We start from the raw sequence: 26,474 nt of genomic DNA on the forward strand, positions 1-26,474 counted from the left end.
GGCGTTCTTTGTGCGGGGGTGGTGATGATGCGCTCGTTTTTCAGCATATTGATGGCACCCCTGTTACAGCATACCAATTCCGCATGGTTTTGCGCAAGGCTTTGCAACACTTGGGTCTGGATGGGAACTTATATGGGACACATTCTTTCCGGATTTGTGCTGCAACTGAAGCCTTTAATAGAGGTTGGACTCAAAGGGATATCATGAGGTTGGGGCGTTGGTCTACAAACTGCTTTCAGCGCTACGTGAGAAGTCAAGCGGAGGAGGCGCATGCGTCATCTTCCTTCCCATGAGCTTTAACTCTGTTTTATTTTATAGGATCTGTTGCTGGGCCTCGTTCTCCTGTGGTGACATTCTGGATAGTTGGGCATTCCTTCGTGAAATGGGCCCGAGTCCAGGCGGCGCAGAGTTACTTCGGAGAACTTCTGGGTTTTAACGCTCGCATGTTCAATGTGGTTTGGAAGGGAAAAGGTGGTATGCTCAGGAAAGAGTTAATCCCATGTCTTAACAACAATATGGTGGGCGGGCTATGTCCTGATATTCTGGTCATCCATCTGGGGGAGAACGATCTTTGTGCTACTAAAGGTGTTGTATTGCTGCGAGCTATTAAGAAGGATTTGAGCCTTATCAAAGAGTTTTGGGCTAGGTGCCATGTCTTCTGGACTGAGTTAATTCCGCGTAGGATCTGGAGAGGAGCGGTCAATCCCAGGGCTGTTGACAGAGCCAGGAAGAAAGTAAACTCTGAGGTTTCTCGATGTTGCCGTGGTCTTGGTTTCAGGAGGATTTCCCATAGAGAGATTAAATTTGAGACAGTGGAATTTTTCAGAGACAATGGTGTTCACCTGTCCAGAGTGGGGATGGACCTATATTTGTTAGAGTTACGTGAAGTTTTGGCACGTTCGCTAGCTATGCAACACTGATATTTGTTCAGTTCTGCTTCTAATTTACTGGTTGGGGGGCAGAAAGGGAGGTGGTGTAGTTTTCTCTCCCCCCCTACCTTTCTGGGTGGCGGGGTTTTTGGTTGTCTCGGTGCGGTTTATTGTAGATTGTTGATGAGTATTGGGTTGATTCATTGATTGACAGGTACAGGGGAAGTTGGTCATTGTTTGACCGTTCAGGTTTTGGGGGGTATTGGCAGGAGTGAAGGGTCAGGCAGGGTTTCTGGTTATAGAGGGCCTGGCTTTCAATATGTGATTGGGGTTTGATGACTAATGGGTTAAATGATGACGTAATGATTTGATTAATGACGTAATGTTTTATTGATGATGTTATGTTTATAATGTTATTGTAATGTTTTAATGCTGTATTGTTGGGTGGGGGAGGGGCCAAAGAATTTTAGGGGAGGGGGTGGGTGGCGGGGTTTGTAGTTAATTATTTATTTAGTGAGGTATAGTTTTGTAAGGCGTTGCCAGGGTTTTATATTTGTAATGTGCACCTGTTTCCTAATAAAGCGGCCTTTTTCGCACTCAAAACATTTTTGCTCTACTTTTCTCCCACCCCTCGCCCTCCCTCCCAAGGGGGGCTTGGGGGAGGGAGCTGACCGAAGGGAGGTCTCCTCCCCCGGGCAGTTTGGGAGGGCTGCGAGGGGTTCCTTCTAGTAGTTGCCAGAACGTTCTGGACTTGGGCTGGCCTAGTAGGACTGGCCAGCCCAATTATAAATTCCTGTGTCCCCGCCTCCTAGCCACCATTTTAGGTTTGGTGACCTGGTGGCTAGGAGGGCAGTTAGCGTTTTTTGTCCCACCCTCCCTTCCCCTTATCATATTCACCCCTCACTGGGTTTTTTCCCCTCCTATTTTTGTTAAGTTAGGGGTTTTCTCTTCCTTTATTTTATAATTTTTCATTTTTTGATTCAAAGGCTGTTTTCTTGGTTAATAGGTGTGCAGGGGTTTTCTTGTGCTTTGTATTGTCGCTAGGAACAGGTGCTGTGCGGGGTTTTTGGTTGTCTCAGTGCGGTTTATTGTAGATTGTTGATGAGTATTGGGTTGATTCATTGATTGACAGGTACAGGGGAAGTTGGTCATTGTTTGACCGTTCAGGTTTTGGGGGGTATTGGCAGGAGTGAAGGGTCAGGCAGGGTTTCTGGTTATAGAGGGCCTGGCTTTCAATATGTGATTGGGGTTTGATGACTAATGGGTTAAATGATGGCGTAATGATTTGATTAATGACGTAATGTTTTATTGATGATGTTATGTTTATAATGTTTTTGTAATGTTTTAATGCTGTATTGTTGGGTGGGGGAGGGGCCAAAGAATTTTAGGGGAGGGGGTGGGTGGCGGGGTTTGTAGTTAATTATTTATTTAGTGAGGTATAGTTTTGTAAGGCGTTGCCAGGGTTTTATATTTGTAATGTGCACCTGTTTCCTAATAAAGCGGCCTTTTTCACACTCAAAACATTTTTGGTCTACTTTTCTCCCACCCCTCGCTCTCCCTCCCAATGCTGCCATCTTGGAGTTAGGCGCCAGTCGAATTGGACATGAACACGGGTCTAAACGCACCCATCATAGAGTCAACAGGGTGCTGTCCACAAAACCCCTGCATTTCAATGCTCCCAGGTCTTGTTCCACTGCTGATCCAGCGCTAGGACATTTCCAACATCGCTCTAAAACGCTGAGCGCAGTAACAGCCAGGTCATCTATAGCGGACCCCTTACCCTGTACTCACTCTTGTTAATGGACTCTCTACAGCAGACTATCTGTCATACACTTACCCCACTTATAGCAACAATTTAACACTTTTTAAACAATCAATATTTTGGCTCACTGTCAGAGAAAACAAAAAATAGGACGTGGGGATGAAGGGCTTCTGTTTTTGTTAACTTAGTGGAAGTGGCATAGAGTGGAAGCCATCTTAAATGGAAATAAGTAACTTTGCCGTGGGGAAAGTTTCAATCACAAAAAACTGAGGGGCATATCATCAAGGCCTGCGATAAAATAATCGCTGCTTTAGCGTCTGTTTTCTGACAAAAAGTGGTGATAATTCCATCGCACTATCAGCAAGGACACGCTAATGCGTGTTTCCATGCCTTAACGCCATTTACCTTAACGCCCAGCTTTGCATCTCTAATGAGATGGAAAGTGGGCGTTCCTGACCAAAATAAACTGAGAAATGTCGCCTACAGACATTTCTCCAATTAACAAGCTGCCCGCTAACCTGCATAGGGATAAGAAAAGTAGAGCTAACCACGCTTAACGCTAATTTCCGGGGAACATCACTTACAACGCATTTTTTACAACGCACTACCATTACATCGCAACCATTGCAACGCATACCATTACAACGAATTGCGCTGGGGGGCGCTCTAGGATAGGGAATATATTTAATTTACTATCCAACACCTTCCCTGCTATCCACGGGGACTGGATTTGGAATAGTAAATTAAATAATTCACTATCCAGCGCCTAAAAGCATTATGCGTTGTAATGGACTGCGTGGTAAAAACCGCGTTGTAAAGGCATGCGATTTAAAAGCATGCGTTGTAGTGACACCAATCCCTAATTTCCTTACGCCTGCTTGCAATCTGACTTAGCCATTATATCCAATGGGAGGTGGATATTAAGGCTAAGCCTGCCCTGCCCTCTCAGCAAGCTATCGCCTATGTTTGTGCGATTATAGCTGGATTTTGCAGCTAGCGCTTGGATTTTTATAACATTGGAGATAAGCGTTGCTGATAGCACGCTATCTATGCGATGGATGAATAAACTAGTCCTAATGTCAGCAATAAAAAGGGTTGTCATTTCCTGAAACACGAGTTTCCAGACTCCTCGAAGTGCCACCTAAGATATTTTTCTACACAATACGTTGAAAAAATGCTGAAGATAGTAATCATTTAAAAAAAGTTGTTTAGACCACACTTTTGAGTTACATTTTATTTAGAAAGACAATGGGCCACACCAATTCTAGAAACCACAACATACGCAGAATGTTTCCTAATGACAAGTTATGCATCTACATACACACATTGCAACAGAAACCTAACTAAAGCTTTTCATAACTGAAACTTGTCACACTCGGTTCCATAAAGAGGGCTCTGCTGCAAGTACCTTCCCCCTTGGGCTATCTGCATGTCCAGGCGTGTGTACCCACGCACTGCTTTCTCAGAAGCAGACTACAACATTCACTCTAGAAATAAATATATATATATATGTAATATCACAAACAGGTTAGACACGGAAGCAATTGTATTGTGAGAGGTATATTTATAACCCCCACCTGCCCTCTGGCAATCAGCAGGTTGTGGTGTATTGCTGGGGGATAGAGGTCAAGAAGGAAGGCACAGTGACTTATTGTTATTGGCGTCGCAAATTACAGGCAGCGACACCCAGAGAAAACAAGTCCGGCAAGTTCAAGGCCCTGCAGGTTCAGGCAGAGCAAGAGTGATGACGTGTTATCCTCAGATAGGTCTTTCCTACCCAGAGAGGCCACGAAGTGAATGGGAGAGAGAGGGGCTCAAATGAATCAAGCCTCATCTATAGCAGTGTAGCCACGTTTGCATATAGTAGGAAAGATGTATATTTAAAAAAAAGAGCATTTCCTCCAGACGGAGGTCGATAAAGGATTGAAGGGACAGAGATTAAGTTTTTGGAGTCAAGGGGTCGTTCTTTCAGGTAATTGAAGATTTTTGATCCTTCCCCTGTGTAGGGACTGTAAGTTGCTATGGGGGCACAGATAAGGTATGCAAATAACGATTATGGCATTACACACGCTATGGGGCGATGATAAGGAGCCAGCCACACACATAGATCACAGTGTTGGACCGGAAGTCCCGAGCGACCTCCGTCCGTTTATTTATAGCCTTCTGGCCACGCCTAGTCTTTCCGGGGCTCAGCCGAGACCTTTGGAAAACTAGAGTGCTACATTCCTTCCCAAGTTGGTATTTTGAACAAACTAACATAAAAGTACTTAGCATGCAAAATCTGCCAGTCTCCGACTAGGCCTTGGATTTGGCCTAAGGTTATATTTTCGTCTTCCTCTCGGAGGGGTGTGTTCTGGGTCTTCTCTCTGTGGTGATGGTGGTGTCGTCACAGAGGTGTCTGTGGGCGACCTAAGGGTAACTTCTTCGGATCGGCCCCCAGCTTCCTCTCCTACCGGTGATTTGCTGGTTTGCTCCCTGTTGTTTTGCACAGATGGTATTCGCTTGAACCACAAGATGTTTCTAGTCACTTCCTCTCCATTTCGCTGTGCCGTTACAGCCATGCCGCTTGTTGTTTTGATTGTCCATGGCTCCGCCTTGTAGGGAGTGCAGAACTTTCCTCCTGGTCTTCTGGCTGGAATGAGCACTGCGTCTCCTGGGACTAATGTCCGCTCACGAGCTTTCCTCCTTCGAATTGCCTTGTCGTTAGTCTTCCTTCGTCGCTCTTGGGTGATCTCGGGTAGGTACGGGTCAGGCACCCAGTTCTCTGCCATGGGGAGCAGATCACGCCTTGGCCCTGTCAACATCAAGGACCACGGAGATCATTGGGTTGTGCTGTGAGGTTTGCTACTGTACTCTCTAAGGAAATGTTGGAGTGCCTCCTCAGGGTTTGCTCCTTCCACGGTGGTTATCCGCAGAATCTTGTTGATAGTTCTCATGAACCTCTCCACCTCTCCGTTGGCCTGGGGCCACTGTGGTGTGATCCGACGATGCTTCACTCCTAGACCCTGCAGGAACTCTTTGAAGTTGTTCCCTTGGAACAGAGGTCCGTTGTCCGTTTTGAGGATGTGCGGGATACCAAACATGGCGAAGGATTTGCTGAGGATTGGCTGTATGTTCGCAAAACCGGTGGATGGGGCTAGGTCTACAATGGGATATTTGGTTTAGTTGTCTATTAACACCACAGTAATCCTTCCGTCCGGGAAACTGCCAAAGTCCAAACTGACCCATGACCATGGGGATGGAGCAGGATCCTCTGTGATGATCGGAGCGGGGCTTCAGGTGCGCTGGCCAGCTGACACGCTTGGCAATTCCGCACTACTGTGTCAAAACTGTCCTCCAGGAACCAGACCTTTTCAGGCATTCTAGCTTTCATCCTCCGAGTTCCCTGGTGTCCTTCATGGGCAAGCGTTGTCGCTTGTTCCTGCAATGCCAGAGGGATGACCACTCAAGGTACCCTCAGTATGAGCCCATTGTTTGCGATGCTGAGTTCATTGTGGACTTTCCAGAATTGGCCTAACCACAGTCGGTCCACCTCACTCCAACCATTGATGTTTCGCAGGAAACCTTCCCATGATCCTGTTGGTATCGCTTCCGTGACTCTTTGGAGGATCACATCATTGGCATACTGGGCTACAATCGTGTCCACCACCAGTGCTTGGGGGCACGCCCACTGTGATACTGTATTCACAAACTCCTCAGTTTGTATTTCTTGTTCGGTCCCGGGTCCCTCCTCAGTGGATGGGTGTCGAGATAGAAAGTCAGCGGGGTTCTTCACCCCGGGCCTGTACACAAGATCCATTTAGTATTGTTGCACTTGAATAGCCCATTGTTCAATCCAAGGTGGGGGGTGAGGAGCGGTGCCTTTGAATAACGGTATTAATGGCTGGTGATCAGTTAATATCTGAAAAGGGTGTCCAGTGATATACACGTGAAAGTGATTACAGGCCCATTTTACAGCTAGGACCTCCCTCTCGATCTGTGAGTATCGCGCTTCAGTTGCAGTGAGCGCTTTTCTCACGAATGCCAATGGAGCCCACACTCCTGGCTCTGTTTCTTGTGTGAGTAGGGCTCCTAGACCGACCGGGCTAGCATCCACTAATATTTCGGTATGTCTTGACGTGTCGAAATAGGCCATGGTGGTCCCATCCAGCAGTGCTGCTTTGACTTTGTTGAATGCATCTTCCTCTGTGCTGGCCCATCTCCACGGGCTCTCCTTCTTTGTTAAGTTTCGTAGTGGCTCAGCGATTGTGGCCAGGTTTCGAATGAATCTCGCACAGTACTGGGCAATGCCCAGGAAACTTCTCACTACAGATGCTGTCGTGGGTGCAGGAGCGTGCCTGATGGCATGAGACTTTCTGGGGTCCACCTTGACTCCATCTGAGTCAAATACATAGCCAAAGAACTCTATCGACTTCTTGAAGAATTGGCATTTATCTTTGTGTAGTGTCACTCCGTGCTCTGTCAACCTTTGAAGGGTGGCCCTCAATCTCCGATGATGTTCTTCGCTTGTTTTGTCGTGTATTCGGATGTCATCGCTGACGTTTAGTACCCCTTGCAATCCCAACAAAATTTATTTCATGGTGTTTTGAAAAATTTCGTCAGCCGAGGATATCCCGAAGTTTAGTCTTTTATATCTTCTGAGGCCTAGATGTGTTGAAAATGTCGTAATGTGTCGACTCTCCTCTGCTGGTCTCAATTAGTGATGTCCGGCGTTTAGATCTAGCTTTGAGAACCATTGGGCTCCGTTGAGATCAGCTAAAATATCGTCCACTGTGAGTGTGAGGTGCCTCTCCCTCTTTATTGCTTTGTTGGGCATCCTCATGTCTATACAGATTCTTATTTTTCCTGGCTGCCGGGGTTTCTCTGCTATCACCATGGGGGATACCCATGGTGCTGGGCCTGTCACCTTCTCAATGACTCCTTGTTCCTCTATTTGAGCCAATTCTTGTTTGACTGCTGTCCGTAGATGGAACGGAATCCTCCGATGTCTCAATGCAATGGGTTGGACGGCCTTGTCAATGTGAAGCTTCCCGGGCGGCCTTTTGATCGTTTCCAAACCCTTGAAGAGGGACGGAAAAGATGCAGGATGTCTTCTGTTTGGAGTGCTTTCACGGCATTGGCAAAAGCAATGAGGTTGAGATCTTCTGCTGTGTGGCTCCCAACTAGTAGGTCAGCTTCTTTCTCGACTACATGAAATGTCATTGTTACTTCTCGGTCCTCTGCTTTGACTTGTACCAGCATCTTTCCTCATAGAGGAAGTGGCACTTGGCTGCCATATGTCAGGATTCGGATCTTGGACGGCACCAGTCGTGGCCTTGGTTTGAGGGCCTTATAGTGCTGTATGCCCATCACATTTATGGTGGCGCCCGTGTCTATCACTCCGGTTACTGGTGATCCATTAATCTGGATTTGGCATTTCAGTTGGGGTCTTCACCTTCTCTTCAAGTCGCTTGTGAAGGATACATAGTAGCATTCGTCATCTTCCTCAGTGGAGGAATCATCGAGACGCGCGTGGTGCCGTTGTTGGGTCTTTGTAGACCGTGATGACTGCGCATCATCTAGGGCTAGGTGTCTGACCGCTCCAGTCATTGTCTTCTTCCCTGAAGGATTTTTTCAGCGGAAACCACCTCTGCACACACTTGAAAAGTGGTTTGGCACTCTGCACTTGGAGCAAATCTTCCCTCACGCGGGGCAACCCTCTTGGTTGTGTTCTTCATGTCCGCAGTAGCCACACGGCGTCCATCGCTGTTTTCGGGTCAGCCATTGTCCTCGCCCGCCTCGGCTGGGGTTGCAGATGGCGTCTACCCTTTCGGTTTTCATGCTGGTTCTGGTGTCTGCATGGGGGTTGAGGGCGGCCTCCATCGCTGAGGCTCGGGCATCCGATAGCTCGTGCGATCGAGCAAGGATTAGTATTAATTCAAGCGTGATGCGGGGTTGGCACAGTATCAGTGTCCTCAGCGGTTTATTGCGGCATCCTTGAATAAGTTGCGCTGTCACCTCTTTTGTCTGGTCATCTTCTGTGCAGGTGCTTATGAGCTCTCTCAGGCGCGCATGAAAAGCATCCATCGTTTCTCCTTCTCTTTGCCTCGACTGCCTGAACTTAAAACGCTCATAGTGTTGGTTTAGTTGAGGGTCAAAGTGAGCATTTAATGCCCGGACGGCTGCGTCATAGTCGTTGGCTGCTCCGGTATTTGGTAGGTGCTTAAAAAGCTTATAGATTTCATCCCCACCAAAATGTACAAGTAGTGACCTCTTGACTTCCTCATCCTTTTCTCTGGTGGCTATGAAATAGCTGTTAAGTCGCCAATCCAGACTGCCCACCTTTGCGCTGCTGTCCCGGGATCAATCAGCTCGCTGAACGGTGGTAGTGCCTCAATTTGCGAGTGGGCTGATTGCAGCGTTGGTGGCCCTGCAGGTGGTACTGGGGATATTCCTGGTTGCTGTCCCCCTGCTGCGGCATTTGGTGGGTCCGACATTGTGGGATGCTTAGTGTCTTGTGCCTTTTCTGTGTGGCCTTTGACGTTTGGGGCTTTTATTGCGAGTGTTTCTGTTCTTTATTTTTTATTTTTTTATTTTTTTTGGTTTTACCACTGCTTGTTTTCTGTGAGTGTCTCTTATCTTTGCCTTTATTGAGTTGCTGTATCTTGTCTGTTCTTCCTTGTGTGTGACTCTGCTTGTTCTGGAGCTCGTTACCCTTATGGTTTTATTAGTGTTGCCTCGCTGGCTGGTTGCCTGCCAATGTGTAGTAACTAAGTCCAGACTGTGGTAGTAGTATTTCAGGTAGATTTATTCTGGTTAGTTACAGCTTACTAGTACAGTAGATATAAGCTAGTACAAAGCAGTCTAAAGCAGATGAAAGCCCCACCAGGAGCACCCAGCTAGGCGCTCAGCCCTTCTCCAACTGTGAGTTCCCACTCCCAACGTTCCATCTGCATCATTCAGGCAGGGTTCCACTGGCACAGGATAAATCATCACAACCAAGGATACTACATATCCTCCCTTGTTCCAAAAATTGACAAAAAGGAACGTCCATAAAGAAACAATACCATGTTAAAAGGAGAAGAAATGGACGCAGATTAAAGGAACAAGGAAAATGGAAAAACAGAAGAAAAATAGAATACAAGTGAAGATGTGACAAGAACAAGAATGCAAGAGGAGCGAAAAGAGAAGAAAGAAGAACACTCATGAAGATGTGACCAGAACACAACACAAGAGGAGTAGAAAGAATCAAAGCACATATCCTCTATCGTTCCAAAAGAAACAAAAAGAAGAAACTAAGTAGTAACAATAAAATGTTAAAAGGAGAAAACACACATCATCCTTTCCAAAGAAAAAACAAAAAGAAAAGGACAAAGAATAAAAAGAGAAACCATCAATGGTAGCCCTCCGCAAACCTACTGGCCAGGTAAGTAAGCAAAGAGACAACTCACATCAGGAGAAAACAAGACGACAGAGAAGAATAGGAGTGAAAATATTCTAACTTCCCCATCTAAAATTTAGGAATACATAACAAGAAGAAAATACAACTGTACAGTGTAAGAAAACAGAATTAATATCTTAAAGAAAAACGCCCAGAGTAAAACACCTCATGTACTATGGTAATTGAAACCATACACCCCATAGGGTAAAACTATATATACATGGGTAAATATTGTGCACAGTACGAAAGGGATGACACCCAGGAAACAAACCCCATGAGGATATGGGAAACTAGTGCACTGCATAAGAATTTAAGTACCTTGAATAAAACCAAATTATCAAACAAAAATCTATCACTCCGGAGAGATCAAGAAAGAGTACTTAAAAAGCGCAGGACACACGTCCACGCAACACACCTCGAGTGGAGGTCACTAGAAATGCACAAGACATTGGGGAATACCCAAAAACACCTCACGGAGAGGAAAAACACCTTGCAGGGAGGTTAAGAGACTGTGTGCATAATAGATGCGGGAAAAACCTCGCAAAAGAGGGACATGAAATAGGGGAAGACCCCACAACACACCTCGCGGAGAGGTGACTAGATTGTGTCTGTGTGCGTGGGACACTAGTCCACACAACACTTCTTGAACTTAATGAAAAACACTATGTGTCGACAATAGACTGTAAAAACCAAAAGTCACCTCAAGAGAGGTAGTATCGTTGTGCAAATGTTGTGAATGGACCTAAAACGAAACAAAATTACGAAGTACTGTATCCATAGAACAAAATCTTCATCCCTGTAAAACTAAATTTTGCTCATGTGAAGAAAGAAAAACATTGTGATGTACTACAGATTAGTGTGAAAACATATTAAATGTGAGGAAAAGAAAACATTATACACTGTCCCATACCAAACACAACAAAAATAATAATTATTGTGAATAATTATTCCTCAAACCAACATAAAGTAAGGATAATCGTAGTTTTCACACACATACCAATATTGATAAGCAACAAACACAAGATCTGCAGATATAGATTTGCCAACATGAACACTATATGAATAACCTTCACTTTACCCAACTTACACCATTGGAATTGCATCCAAATGGGACTGAAATGAGACTATAGCTAAAATGGAGAAAATACAAAATGCCAACACGAACCAGAAGATGGCAGCATGGTACAGTGCAATGAATACTGTCGAAATACACGAAAATTACATTCCAAATTGACAATCGTGGATTCCACTTATAGTTTGTAGTTAGTAGCACAGCACTGGGGCTCAAGTTCTCATATGCTCTTATAACCCTGGAGCTCGATCTTTGCCCCCGAGCAATATATCCCCATTATAACGAAGAATAAACATGCAACAAGAGATTGCAGATCCGCAGTACCTTCTCATCGGATGTCCCTTAAAAATAAACAGCAGAATCACACTTCCAAAAGTACTATTGTGCTGGTTCGTAATATGTTTATAATCAGGGCTTTAAGTGGGATGAAAAAACTGGAGGGTCGCTCAGAGGGGCGTGGCCAGTGTAATTAGGGGCGTGGCTTTAAATCACTTACGCAAAAAATCTGTGCTTAGCATAGTGTTCCGCCCGACTTGTATTTTGCTGTTTCCGCCATTGCATCCAGATATTTGATACAAGTAACATCATACCTACATTAAGTAAGGAATATTGGCTTTGTCAATGGTTATTACTTGCAGAAGATAAATAAGCTGCAACTATGACTTGTATATAATATTGACAAAGCTTCCAAATAAATCCCTGGTGACCCTACCACAATGTTGCTGCTCCTAAGTTTCAGAAAGAGAAGGGAAATCCAGAAAGAAAATGACTCTTAAAGGATTTCCCTTCCCCCACAACGCTCCCCTGGCATGACATCATGCTGTAACTTCTCTACTACTGAGAAGTGAGCAGTGTGAGCAGCGCACATCCATGTGCCTGGTGCTGTCTCGAAGCGGGTCTCTATCAGGGTTTGTTTTGCGCCCTGGCACTTTTTTTCCGGACTGCAGTGACAGCAAACAGCGGTCATTGCAGTCCGGGAAAAAAAACGGGTTGCCTGTGTAAGGGCTCAAAACAGAGCCCGATAGAGACCCGTTTCAAGGCCCCCTGAAAAAAACTGCCGGTGCTCAGACCCCTTGAGACCCGGCCCACTTAAAGCCCTGTTTATAATGTCGGAAAACAAACTCCGGTGGTGACAGGACGCACTAGCTGCTGAAAGGACACAAAAGAAACGTCAATGACAAGATGGAGGCACGTACAGTGGCACAAAGCAGGGTGGCTCACAGCGCTTCTGCACACCAACAGCATCGGATGATCCGGCAGGGAAAGCAGCACGTCATAGGAGCTCCATGAGAGACAACAGGTGAGTGCGCACAGCGAAAGACAAGCGCAGCATGTTTGAATGTGGAGAGGCAGTTGAACAGACGTTGGCTTCAGTGGCTCGACTTTCACTCATCAAAATTAAAATATGGGTAAACATGGATAAAATAAAATGCACATGACAAAATCTCGGTCTGCCCTCATAAAAGCTTGACAGGGCAGCTTGAAAGTAAAATTCACCATCCAATGCTCAATAGCCATGTGTCACCTATCGGGGATAATGTAGAAACACAGCTGTAGACCCCTTAATCTTGGTGACAGTGGATGACAAGCCAGCGTAGGAAATAAGTTCTGTCAAACTCGCCAGCAGCTCTGCTGCACCCAAGTGGGTCGTAGCTTGCGAGACTCCCCGACAGAAGGGAAATAAAATTGAAGGTTGAGTCATTGGCAGTGGTTTGAGGTATCAAAGCAGGAAGACCAATAAATGAAACTCTCCCAGTCAGAAAGCGCAAAACACAGCACTGACACCTCCCAGGGCACAGAACAAAGATGAAGGGAGGCTTAGAGAGCGTCAGGCTTACCTTCATGAAAGTACAGCAATTGAAGACACTCTTTCACCAGGCAGTTTGTAAAAGTGCTGATGCCAGACTCACAGCAGAAAACGCAGACACTTGCAGGCAGGTTTGACTTGCAGGCATAGACAATGTAGGTAGACTCACCCTGTTTTGTAGATTCAGCAGGTAAACATCAAAGTTGAGGAGTGGCTTCTTACCCTCATAGAAATCATAGCTGAAGACAGGGGTTGTGGAGTGTCTTGCTTACTCTCACTGGGAGCACAGCACGGGAACCAACTTGAAGGCTGATGATGAGGGCGACCGGTGCAGAGGTCACTGGTGGGGCTGACTTGACAGTTGGTAGACAGCAGTGAAGCTAGCTTGAGGTTCCCAGACACATCACTTTTCCTTTTGAGGTAGAAATCGCAGGTTCTTTCTTGAAATCGTCGCCAAAATAATGTAGTAACTAAGTCCAGACTGTGGTAGTAGTATTTCAGATAGATTTATTCTGGTTAGTTACAGCTTACTAGTACAGTAGATATAAGCTAGTACAAAGCAGTCTAAAGCAGATGAAAGCCCCACCAGGAGCACCCAGCTAGGCGCTCAGCCCTTCTCCAACTGTGAGTTCCCACTCCCAACGTTCCATCTGCATCATTCAGGCAGGGTTCCACTGGCACAGGATAAATCATCACAACCAAGGATACTACACAATGCTTGTTTTTTTTCTCTCTGCCCCCTTGTTGCCTTTGTCAGTGTTTGTTTGTTACTGAAAAGCCTTTCTATGTATGTATGTATGTATAGGCATTTATATAGCGCACTACTTACCCGGAGGGTCCCAAGGCGCTTCGATCGCTGCGAAACCCTTCCTGGCTTCCCTGAGAGATGGTCCCTTAATGAGTATCTCCAGGGTGAGACCAGGCATCCCCGGCGGTCTGGTGGGGCCGTTAGTGAAGATGAGGCAAGCTAATGCCCAGAGTTGCCGAGTGTGTGCTCCTTCTAAGTCGTGGGTTTTCCCCGTCACTGCCTTTCTCAGCTTCAGTTCCGCTGGGCGTCCCTGTGCTTGGGCGCCTTCCTCAGGCTTCTCGAGTGTTCCTCTTGCTCAGCGCTGTTTTCCCAGGCGGGCCCTGCTATTTCTGCGCATGCATGCGTCTTTAAAACTACCGGTCGGGCCTTCTCTGCGCAGCGCACTTGCTGCAGATGCCTCCGCTCTCCTGGCGCTCCTTCCACCGGTGACCCACGCAGCTTTTGGTGCACGCTGCTTACCGGTGTCGTCGTCCTTTGCCTAAGGCGCGTCCCGGCGCCATCGATCGACGCTTCTCTCACAGTGCACATGAACAGGTACAATTTCTTGTTTCTGGGGCGATCGACGGGATCCCACCCTCGTCACCAGTGTAGGGACTGTAAGTTGCTATGGGGGCACAGACAAGGTATGCAAATAACGATTATGGCATTGCACACGCTATGGGTAGATGATAAGGAGCCAGCCACTCACATAGGTCACTGTGTTGGACCGGACGTCCCGAGCGACCTCTGTCCGTTTATTTATAGCCTTCTGTCCACGCATGGCCAGAAGGTGTTACATTGTGTGCTAGTGATTCCGGGGCTCAGCCAAGACCCTCGGAACACTAGAGCGCTACACTCTTTATAATTCTCATAATTGTGCCACTGACAGTGCTTCCCGCAACTCAACCTTGCGATGTTCAAGCGTTTATCAAAATTACAAACGTATACATTCATACAACTGGCTTTCATTATTTCATATACATTGCGTGCACCCAAGCTGGGTATCCAAATGCTTAAATAATCACTTGTATTACCTAGAACAAAAGTACTAATTTAATTGCCTTCCCAGAGTTCGACCTGGTACTTCTAGGGATCACCGCAGCAGGGGCACTGAGTCACTGAACTATCTCACTGGATACCAGTTTACAGGCTAGTAATGGGATAAGACTTGTATTTCAGGTCAGATATAGTACCTGTACGTTTGATTCTGAGCTGCTCAGAGACGGTGGGCTGCGGCACAGACAGAGCCAAAGGGGAGCTTAACAAGGACAGGGGCGCACACCTTGCATTCTGCACAAAAGGGGTCTGCACAAGCCGAGAGCCCAGAGCCAAGGTGCAGAATGTAGCACAAAAAGTACAAGACTTCCACCCCTCCACCCGAAGCACGGCTGACACAGGCCGCTACTGCATGGGCGTTCTCAGAAATTTTTCGGAGGGGCAGGGGGGAGCAACATTTTAACATCATCACCATCCTCCGACATGATGTGTGCCAGGTGGGGCACAAGAAACACTGGGGTGCATGAGGAGCCATGGGGGGCAGGGAACAGGCTGCATATGGTCTCATACACTATTGGGTTATTGTATTGCAGCCATCTCTTTCTTTTGTGGCTTTTGGTAGATATCATTCACACCTTCTAGCAGTTGGCATCAGAAAATGTACCTCACTACACTGCTGCATAATTTAGTTAACACTGCGACATAATTTTGTCCTCCATTGCTGCATAATTCTGTGGCCCCAAAGCAGACAGCACATGTTAAAAGTGCTTGTGCATGAAGCAGAGACCCTAAAGCTTGCAAACTTAGTTTGGTGTGCGTGCAAATTCTGCATTGCCAATCCCTGCTGAGTTGCGTTATTTCTGCAGAAACAAGGCAACGGAGGTACCAATGGGTGAGGCGGACTAGCCTCTGGGTCATGTGACCTCAGTGACAGAGTCACTGTCGCTCTAGCGTGTGCTGCTTTGTAGGCCTACCCAGAAGACTGAAGGTGAACTTTGGTATGGATTGTGTAGGATAGACCTTCAAGGTTAACCCACTTTTGCCACAGCTAGGGACATGCTGGGGAAAAGACACCCGGGCTTCTAAGGTCTAGCATGGGAATGTGCTCCCTTAGGAGAGAAGGCTGAACCTGATTCCCCAGTTCTAAATTCGGCAGCACTGGACATAGTGCCACATCTTCTCCCCCAATGAACATCATACTCTTCCACTAAAAGAAACTCGCACTGCCTTTAGATGAATCCAATTGTCTGAAAAAACAGTAACAACCTCCTGGAAAAAGCATACACACACAGGGAAAGCAGGACTGAGTAAAGTATGTGAAATGTAAGCAGGAACAACATGCTTACCTTAATGCTTGTGCACTCGATATTCAGAAATCAATACGTTTTTCTGCCTGAAAAGCTAAGGACATGACTACAGGGCCCGGAAGGGACCCGTTTCAATGTCCATGGCTTAAATCCTTACAAAACATAAGGTGTATGCTTTTAAAAGACCACATTCATGAACATAAAGCTGCAGTACACTACACATCTCATAAACTAATAAAAGAAAAACAGCTGATAAGAATCACATGAAACATTTTCTACACCACGCATCGACCAGATATCGCAGTACCTCCAGGAATGGTTAACTTCCTCACCTGAGGAAAAAAATGCGGAAAAGCAAAAAACTCGCACATATTGTGAGAAGCAAATTTGCGTATTCTTATTTGCGATTTCCTTAACAGCGATTGTGAATTGCCATTTGCTAATAAAAAGGCACAAACCAATGCATGTAAACTCGCAAATAGTGATTCTCATGAAAATCGTAATTTTGCAAGTACAGAATAAGGGGAATCACAATCAGGTGGTAAACTTGTGGGAAAGAATCACACAGGTGCAACCACTCAGAAACTTATTTAAACTGACCTAGAAGGCCCCTGAAGCTTTTCACAATGGCAGCGCTCTACATGATGGTGAAGAGGAGAAGGATCCATGCAGCAGCACAGCACAGAGGGAGAATGCAGGAGCGGATTTTCCGAGTGCGCATCACATTGCAGGGACAAACATACAATGAAATCTACAATAAGTACAGGATGAACGGTGCAATGATCCTACACCTAAAAGCAGAATTGGAACCCCTAATGTAGTGTGAGGCCCGTAGGACCCATGCCATCCCTGCTCATGTACAGGTCCTATGTTGCCTGCACCTACTTGCCTCAGGCAATTTCCAAGGGGTAGTAGCTTTAGCTGGAGGGGTATCACAAAGCTCCCTTTCACGTTTCTTCAAATCCTTCCTGGACGCCATGATGACAAGGACACACACCCACATCACCTTCCCCACAACCCAACAGGATTTGAACAAGACAAAACTAGACTTCTACCTGGTCGCACTGTTCCCTCATGTGATTAATTGCATATATTGTACACATGTTCCCGTTTGTCCCCCAGCAGCTAATGAATACATTTTCAGGAACAGGAAATCCTATCATTCAATCAACGTGAAAGTAGTGTGCAAAGCAAACCATATCATAACAGGCATTGTGGTGCAATACCCTGGAATCACCCACGACTCCTACATATTTCGACACAGTGGCATCCACACTTGTCTGCTCTGGGGTGAATTTGGCGAAGGACATCTGCTATGTAAACACATATACTTATAATCTACATAAATAGACAAAACGGAAATGTATAACAGTCACTAACCCTTTGCTTACTACCCTGTAGGTGACAGGGCTTATGCCGTGCGGAATTACACATTGACGCCATACCTCAACCCAGCCACTCCACATGAGCAGAGGTACAATGCAGCACACATCAGAACATGTAATGTTATTGAACATACGTTTGGACTACTGAAAATTCGCTTTTGAAGCCTACACAAAACTGGTGGCGAGTTGCAGTACCCTCCAGAGTCCTGCTGCCAGATTGTGGCTGCATGTGCCATGTCGCACAATATTGCCACCAGGAGAGGTATATCCATTGAGGTGTCCGACAGTGAGACTGAGGGGGGCAACCAGCCACCGGCAAAACTCCGACAAGCATGGGGCAAGCTCAGCAGAACGGCAAAGGAGACGTTCAAACATCACAAAACATTTTTTCTGAGGTATGTAATGATGAGACAAGACACTTGAATTTCGAACAGAAAAGTTTTTACTAACATGAGCCCATGTAGTATTGTGTAGCCACACAAAGAATGGTGCAAAATAGAACTGTGATTCTATTCAATAAGTAGAAAATGTAACTATTCCAGGTCCTGGAAGTCAATCACTAACATGTTTTTGTCCATGGTTACGTCACCTTGGGCAAATGAATAAGGAGATGTCATCCTAGCGCTTCCTGCCCCGCACCCCCAAACGCCTTTCGCCTGCATCTGCAACATCCCCCTGGTGTGCAGCCGAAGGTGTTGTGCTGAGGGTACTGCACCTCCTGGCAGTGGACACGGGCACTGGCACCAACAGGCTGCTAAGGCTGGTTGCTTCCTCACTACTCTTCTCCCCTGTTACATTGCTGCTACGAACTGTAGCAGCCTGGATCTGTTCCATGGTAGTGGTCACTTGTCTAAGGGCCCTGGCCACATCCCCACAACAATGGCCCATATCTATTTGCATGGCAACGGAGCGATGTGAGAGCAACGTAGTGGTGTTGCAAAGGTTGTTGTTGGGCTTAGTATAGCCGGCCATGCGCATCATGAACTGCTGATGCCTTCTCCTCTGTGTCTCATGGCCCGCAAGCATTGCCCTGGTCAGCTCCTGCATGCTTGCATTAGTCTGCCTATTTCCCTCCACCACCACTGTGGTAAGTTCCTCCACACTATCTGTCATGACTGTGATGTTCCAGGCCAATTTGGTTAGTTCCAGCTGAAGTGACCCAATATGTCTTGCTTGCAGGTGCTGCACCCTCAACATCTGGGACTCCACGTCACCCCACACATTTGGAGCCTGGTCATCCCAAGCAGCAATGCGGGCCCTTGAACTACGCCTCCCTCATCGTCGGACCTGTGCCTGGGGTGTAGGTGTTGGATTCACAGGTGGCTGGCTAGTCACAGGAGCGGGTGCAGGAGCCAGCTCAGATTCCATGGGCTGCAGTGATGGAACTTGGGCCCTCCGTTTGGTTTGTGTGGGTTGTGCTTGCTGGGGAACAGGTGTCTCCATGTCAGTCTCTGCAAGAGTCTCCGAGATGTGTAGACTGTCTTCTGAGTCTGCCTCTGCTGCATCTGTGATGTGAAACAGTGCTATGTTAATTTGTGTTAAGGTTACTGTTGCGTGACATTCCGCATACTTGGCTCACATTAAATCACTGACTGCCATGCATTGTTGGTGTGTTTAACTTGCCATTGTTTGACTACCCACTTGCCTGACATGCCTACAACTCCCACAATGCATTTTGCGTATGAGGTAAAAAGTGGACTGGAGTTTGACCTGTACACTGGGGTTGGACTGAGGGGATGTGCCTGATTGAACAGTACTTTGAAGTGTATGGTTGCATGCATTTTACCTTGTGTGGTACTGGCCGCTCTGGATGTGGCCAGCTGGGTCACTCCTACCACTGCTTTTGGCTGGATTGTGGACTCCACAACGTCCTCCAGGGCTGTATTGTCGGAGACTGTAGATGGGCCCCCACCAGTACTCCTGGCCTCCTTCAGCCTTTCTGCTATTTGCTCCTTGGCACAGCTGCAAAGGTCATACCATCTCTTATTGAGGTCATCTATGCTGCGGTGTGTGACCCCCACATCATTCACCTTGCTCTTGATACGTAGCCATATCCTGCATTTTTCTGCTTCAGGCACTTTCAGTGAGAGTTTCCCAAAGAGCTTGCCATGGCTCTTGGACACCTCCTCTATGAGGTTTTCAAGTTCCCTCTCACTGAATTTTAACTTGCGCTTCGTAGGAGGGGAATTCTCCCCTGATGTTGTTGGATCCATTCTGGTGAACAGAAAGTAACTGCAGACACAGTTGGATGGTGAATCTGCTCAGCTCCAGGACTCTGCTTCCTCCTCTCATTTTATCTGGGCACTGACTGAAGCATGGGCTGGATGACTTCCTGGTTGTGAAGTCATCAGTATGCTTCCAATACGACACACATTTTGCAATTTTGCGATCTCACAAATTGGGAACTCGTAATTTGCGAGATTGCAAAATGTGAAATCGCAAATTGACTTTTCCGGGATTTGGGTGTCGCGTTGGAGGAATCGCTATTTGCAATTGAGAATATTACCGATTCGGTGATTTTGCGCTAGGGGGTTCATGCATTGCAGTTAGCGATTTCTGAATAGCGATTCTTTATTAATCGCTGTTTAGGAATCGCTAAATGAGATTTTGATGCATGTGCCCGATAGGGCCTGAGTTGCGTAAGTTCAGGATGCCTAATTACAGATGCATAGATGTCAATGGCACTCTACACACATTTTGCTGGATGCCCTTCAGCCCCAAACTCTAACTAAGGCGAGTAGTACTGACTACACCTTACATTTATTTTATGTTATCCAAGTGTTAACTGCATCTAAAGTTACTCTCTGCTCCCGCTCAAGAGTAAGTTATTATTTCTTGAACACCGCACACCCTGAGAGACAAAGCCCAGATAGCAAATTCTTGGCATTTCAGTGAGTTGCACAGTGGTACCCAGCCTTGGGGTTCAGAGATAACTGGTTTTACATTTTGCAAGGATTGTCCAATAACTCTGTGCTCTCCAGTATCTGGCAAGCTAACCTGATGTGGTAAGGAGTGTGGAACATGTACAGAAGGTAGGATGAAATATGGGAAATAGAAGGGACATAGCAAGGAATATCAGGGTTGCAAGGAAAGCATGAAGAAGATGTCCTCCTGGATGTTGAATGGGAGTCTAAACAAGCAGGGACTCCCCTGGGAAAATTGAAAAACGAATCATTCCTAAAACAACAGGGCAACATGCAAGGCAGCCAAAGTTGGAAGGGCACAGCAGGACATGTGGGGACAACCAATGATGGAACACGTTTGAAATTTCACAGAAGGATACAGGAAGAGAGAGGACAAGTGCTAGTTAGCTAAAGAGTGGTGCAAGGAAGTGGATCAAGGTGATTAGGAAGGGCCTCTTTTAAAATATAACAAAGTCAAGGGGGGCACTCATGAAGTACATAATTTCCCACTTGATACACACATCTCCACAGAGTAAAACATCTGGAGGAGTACTCCCCATGAAAACATGCACAGGCAAAGCACATGCAATCCAGGGCCAGACTGGGAATCGAAACTGGCCCTGGCAAACTGCCCCAATTCTTACAATAGCAAGGAAATACAACTCTACACTTGTGTACCTACTCTGTCACATAATGGAGAGGGACACAAAACAAATTGTAGGAAATCGGGTTACAGGATGAGGGGGCAAGCAACAACCACAATTCTTGTCAGGATGAAACACAAGCAAACTCCAAATTAACATGTGCTAACCTCTCTGGTAGCTTAGTACAAAAGCAGTAAGGCTAAACTTAGATGCAATGTGCAAACTATTTATGCAGCAGTCTAAGCATGGGCGGAAAATCCGTTCCGCTCGCGGATTTTGCGGATTTTCGGGAAATTCGCAATCCGCGAGATTCGCGAATCTCCCGCAAAATCCGCAAATCCGCGAGCAGCGGATTTTGCTCGCACTGCTCGCACTGTTCGCGTGAGTTCGCGCCCCGCGAATAAGTGCAAAATTGCAGAAATACGATCTTAGCAAAACTGAAAGTAACTACTTACCAGGTTCAAAAGTTCAGGCTCATCATTAGTAGCCATTTCCTGTAGTGCTTCCTGAGGGGCCCCTCCAGAGTTCAGTTGCCAGTTGAAACTATTATGTGACCCTGCTCTGAACCTCAGAATAGTTACACATATGCCACAAAGGTCCTGAATTACAGCTAAGGGAGACAAGCAGGAGCCAGGCTGGAAGTTAAAATCCATTAATCAGCCCCTAATTCATTATTGTCAGTTGGGGCAGGGCAGGTGTTGTAACTAATTTTGCAACAATGAAAGCACTTAGCAAGTGCAAAAGATCACTAATCAGGGTGCACTAAGGAAGCAGGTGCCAGCTAAAAAAATATTCTGTGACACATTAATCAGCCCCAAATTAATTCAGGTCACTTGAGGCAGGGAAGGTGTGCTTTGCTTTGCCGAAAATAATGTACACTGGACAACCAGAGGGTGTGGTGATGAAACAGAGGGTGGCATGGGTGGGCCAGAGGGTGGCATGAGTAGTCAGAGAGTGGCAGTGGTGACAGAGAGTGGCAGTGATGAAGAAGAGTGTCCCAAACAGGCTGGACACGTAGAAACAACAAGTTCGCAAAACTTGCGACCCGACAGGTAAGTTCGCAAATTGCGAAATTGTAAAAACCCTCGCGAACTGGCAGAAACACGGGCGAACACACAAAAAAAAAAATCTGCAAATTCGCGGGAATTCGCGGATTTTGCGGATTGCGAATCCGCAAATCCGCAAAATTCGCGAACGCGAGATCCGCAAAATTCGCCCATGCTTATGCAGCACACATTCAGTAATAAAGTGAAAACACAGCACAAGAATAATCCAACACTAATTTAGAAAAATAGAGACAAATACAAACGACATATAATTTTATTTGATTCATACCTCAACTAAGGTCAACAAATACAAATAGAGATACATAAAATTGAAAATATACGGTTATGTTATTAAAAACAAATTAAAAGCTTGTTATGAGAAAAGACAAGTAATAGTTAAAACTATTAGATTTGAGCACTTTTTCTTTAAAAAAAACTTTAGGAAGCTCTTTGAAAACTTGAACAAGTTGTAACAGAAAAATTCATTTGGGGTAGACTGGCACACAGTGATTAGATCTTGCGCTAAAATAGCATTGTATCCTAATTGGATTGGCTTTATATATATCAACGCCGGCCTCTACCACTATTGGGTTAGGACAAATTAGCAATACATGACACAAATCTTGTGGACCGCCATTGCATAAGTCACATTTGTTTGTGGTGTCCCATCTAGCTATATATGTTTCTAAAGGGAGAAATCCTTTTTTTTCCCAATCAACAAAGAGCCTTATTCATTCTGAGCAGAGCTGTACAGGCAGGCAAGAGGCAGGGTTTGCGGGTTATGTCTGGCATAGAATTGCAAAAGAAGGATACAGTGCCTTACACTGTGCTCTACCTGAAGTTGTAAATATTTTTCAGGGGTTTTAAATACTATGTTTTCCAATAAAGTTTTGTATTTTTTAATTGGACACAATAGTCATTGTCCATTTCATAGCTTATTCTCGGCGTCATATGTTTTAAGAAGAGCTTCAATTGCGCTGTAGACCATGCCTGCAAAAGTGCAACAGTGCATTGTGACACCTCAAGGGCTTTTAAGAGGTTCCTATTGAAGGTGTAGCAGGACGCGCCATCTCTTAAAGTCTCCAATTTTAATATGTTTTATTGTGTCTGGAGCTGCGTGAAAGAGATTATATGCCCACCATATGATATTGGAGACAACTCGAGCAAATATGGGGCTATATTTACAAGGGATTTTTATCTGATTTTTTTTAGCTCAAAACACCAAAAAAGCAGAGATAAAAATATCACCCTATTTACAAGAGGGTGCTAACATGCATATTCGCTAAGCATGGGCGGAAAATCCGTTACGCTCGCGGATTTTGCGGATTTTCGGTAAATTCGCAATCCGCGAGATTCGCGAATTTCCCGCAAAATCCGCAAATTCGCACGCAGCGGATTTTTTTTCTTTGCGGTGTAAGTTCGCAATTGCGAACATGTAGGTGCGGCGGGCAGCAACAATCTCGCACTCGCGAAATTACAAATATTGCAATTCTGCACAAGAAATCTACTAGCAAGCAGCATAGACCTTCTGAAAATGATTATTTTTATCAGAATAACTCCTCAGGTTGACATTTGCCTGCACTTTTTTAGATTTGAGGCCTTTTGATTTTCTTTGGATAACTTTTGGATTAGAAATCAACTTTCTCATATAAGCTTGGTGGGGCATTAAAGTTGCTGTAATGCTGCTCTGCAGAAAAACGAGTTTTGCAAAAGTGAAAGCAGGTTCAAAAGTTCAAACTCATCATTAGTAACCTTCCATGTAGTGCTTCCTGACAAGGGCCCCTCCAGAGTTCAGTTGCTAGTTGCAACAAATGTATGACCCTGCTCTGACCCTCACAGCAGGCTCATAGAATAGCTACAAGTAGGCCATAAAGGTCCTGGAAAAAAATTTGCACTGCAACAGAAAGCAAATTACAGATAAGGAAGCAGGTGCCAGACTGGAATTTTAAAACAGTGACACATTAATGAATCAACCCCAAATTAATTCACGTCAGTTGAAGCAGGCAGGTGTGCTTGCTTTTTCCCCCCATAATCTACAGTGATGATGAACCAGAGGGTGGCTTAAAGCATTGATGTACCAGAGGGTGGCATGGGTGAAACAGAGGAGGCAGGGGTGAAACAGAGGGTGCTGGGAACCTGTGATGATGAACCAGACGTAGAAACAACATAATCGTGACCGTTGCGAGCCGGCATGTAAGTTCGCAATTGCAAACTGTTACAAAACCCTCGCGAACTGTCAGAAATCCTTGCAAACTGGCAGAAATCCTTGCTAACACCAAAAAAAAATCCGCAAATTCCCAGTTCAGTTGCTAGTTGCAACAATTGTATGACCCTGCTCTGACCCTCACTGCAGGCTCATAGAATAGCTACAAGTAGGCCACAAAGGTCCTGGAAAAAAAAATTGCACTGCAACAGAAAGCAAATTACAGATAAGGAAGCAGGTGCCAGACTGGAATTTTAAAACAGTGACACATTAATAAATCAACCCCAAATTAATTCATGTCAGTTGAAGCAGGCAGGTGTGCTTGCTTTTTCCCCCCATATTCTACAGTGATGATGAACCACAGGGTGGCATAAGGCATTGATATACCAGAGGGTGGCATGGGTAAAACAGAGGGTGGCAGGGGTGAAACAGAGGGTGCTGGGAACCTATGATGATGAACCAGACGTAAAAACAACATAATCGTGACCGTTGCGAGCCGTCATGTAAGTTCGCAATTGCGAACTGTTACAAAACCCTCGCGAACTGTCAGAAATCCTTTCGAACTGGCAGAAATCCTTGCGAACACAAAAAAAAAAAATCCGCAAATTCGCGAGAATTCGCGGATTTTGCGGATTGCGAGTTCGCAAATTCGCAAAATTCGCGAACACCAGATTCGCAAAATTCGCCCATGGTTAATAATCGCATGTTAGCACCCTTTTTCTCAATGCCTCCCTTTGCATCCCTAATGAGATGCAAAGTGGGCATCACTGGGCGTACCCTGGATGGACAACCTTGCAAATATCGCTGATGTTCACATCGCAATATTTACAAGACTGCCCCAGCATTTTAGCGCACGTTAGTTTTTGGAGAAAACAGCTGCTTTCTCCAAAAACTAACGTCTGCTAAAATGCAGACTTACCTATCCCCAACATTGGGGTGGATTATGCTGATACAACTCTGTGGGTCGTATCAGCAAGGTTATCGCCGTTTTGCAGGGAACATCACTGGAAAACCAGTGATGGTCCCTGCGAAATGGCGATAACCTCGCTATCTCTGGAATGTTTATCGCCCTTGAATAATGCGTTGTTAATAACATGCTACCAGTGCGATACATTCCAGAGATAGCCTGCGATAATATAATTATAGCTAAGCACGGCCAGCGATAATTATCGCTGGCCGTTGTTAACATGCCCCATGCTCGTTAGAGAGAGCTCAAGGAGTAGAGCTTGAACAGGGACGTATTGGGATACTTTTAACAATTTCCGCAGCATAAACCCTTCCTGTACTTTTATTGATTGTCAAGTTTTAATTTGTGTATGTTTCATGGTGCAAGATAAGATCGGTGGGATTTTCATACCATAGACCTCCAGCAAAGATTTTAAATGTCTATTGCCCTGTTGATCCATAAAATCTCTGTGGTACCGCGACATGGGAATCTGCCTTTCGCCCTAGATGTTGGAGATGGGAAGTGTCTTGTAAGTTATACGTAAAGATATTGACCAAGTGAATATACTCTTTCACTGTCTCAATTGGGTTACCACACAATGACCATGTGAAAGGTAAAGATTTGATTTCCTTCTTCCACTAAAAGGTAATATTTTAGTTTTAGATAGATTTGGGAACAAGAAATTCTCTTTTGCATATTAATTTGGTTCCTTTAAAATTCTTTGCAAACCAATTGGGGTGCAATCGAATATGACAATATCGTCAGCATTCATTAAGCAATGGATATCGAGCAGTGCTAATTTGGGGGGAGAGTTCTTAATTAAGGAAAAGTGCCCCGGTATGTCACTTATGTAGATGGAAAATAATTTGGGTGCTAATTGGCATCCCCTTTTCAGGCCATTCATCATAGGAAAATAGAAAAAAAATTATGAATTATTTGACCTCAAAATTACAAAAGTGACAACAAGCAAACTAGTAGAACTGGAGGTATACAATTGTACAGGTTTTGTAGAAATCAAGCTCTAAGAAGTAAAAAAGCACTAAACGGGACCCTCTGGTAACAGTCGATCTGGTCCAAGTCACAAGTTCAGACTGACCATGATGGAGTGCGGGTCGGATACAGGAGAGAGTTTTGCCCGCTAAAATGTATCTTGTGGCCTGGGTTTCGAGATTCAAACTTCTTGTGTCAAACATCGTAGGCTGGCATTGAATCATCGACAAGGAGCTTCAATGCGAGTCTTGGCATTGAGATGCATTGCACAGAGGCAGAGTCGATGACCGTTGATGAACAGCTGCAATGCGAAGTACGGCGTCCTTGTGGTAGAAGC

Source organism: Lissotriton vulgaris, chromosome 7, assembly GCF_964263255.1.
Source record: "Lissotriton vulgaris chromosome 7, aLisVul1.2, whole genome shotgun sequence".
Lineage (NCBI taxonomy): Eukaryota > Metazoa > Chordata > Amphibia > Caudata > Salamandridae > Lissotriton > Lissotriton vulgaris.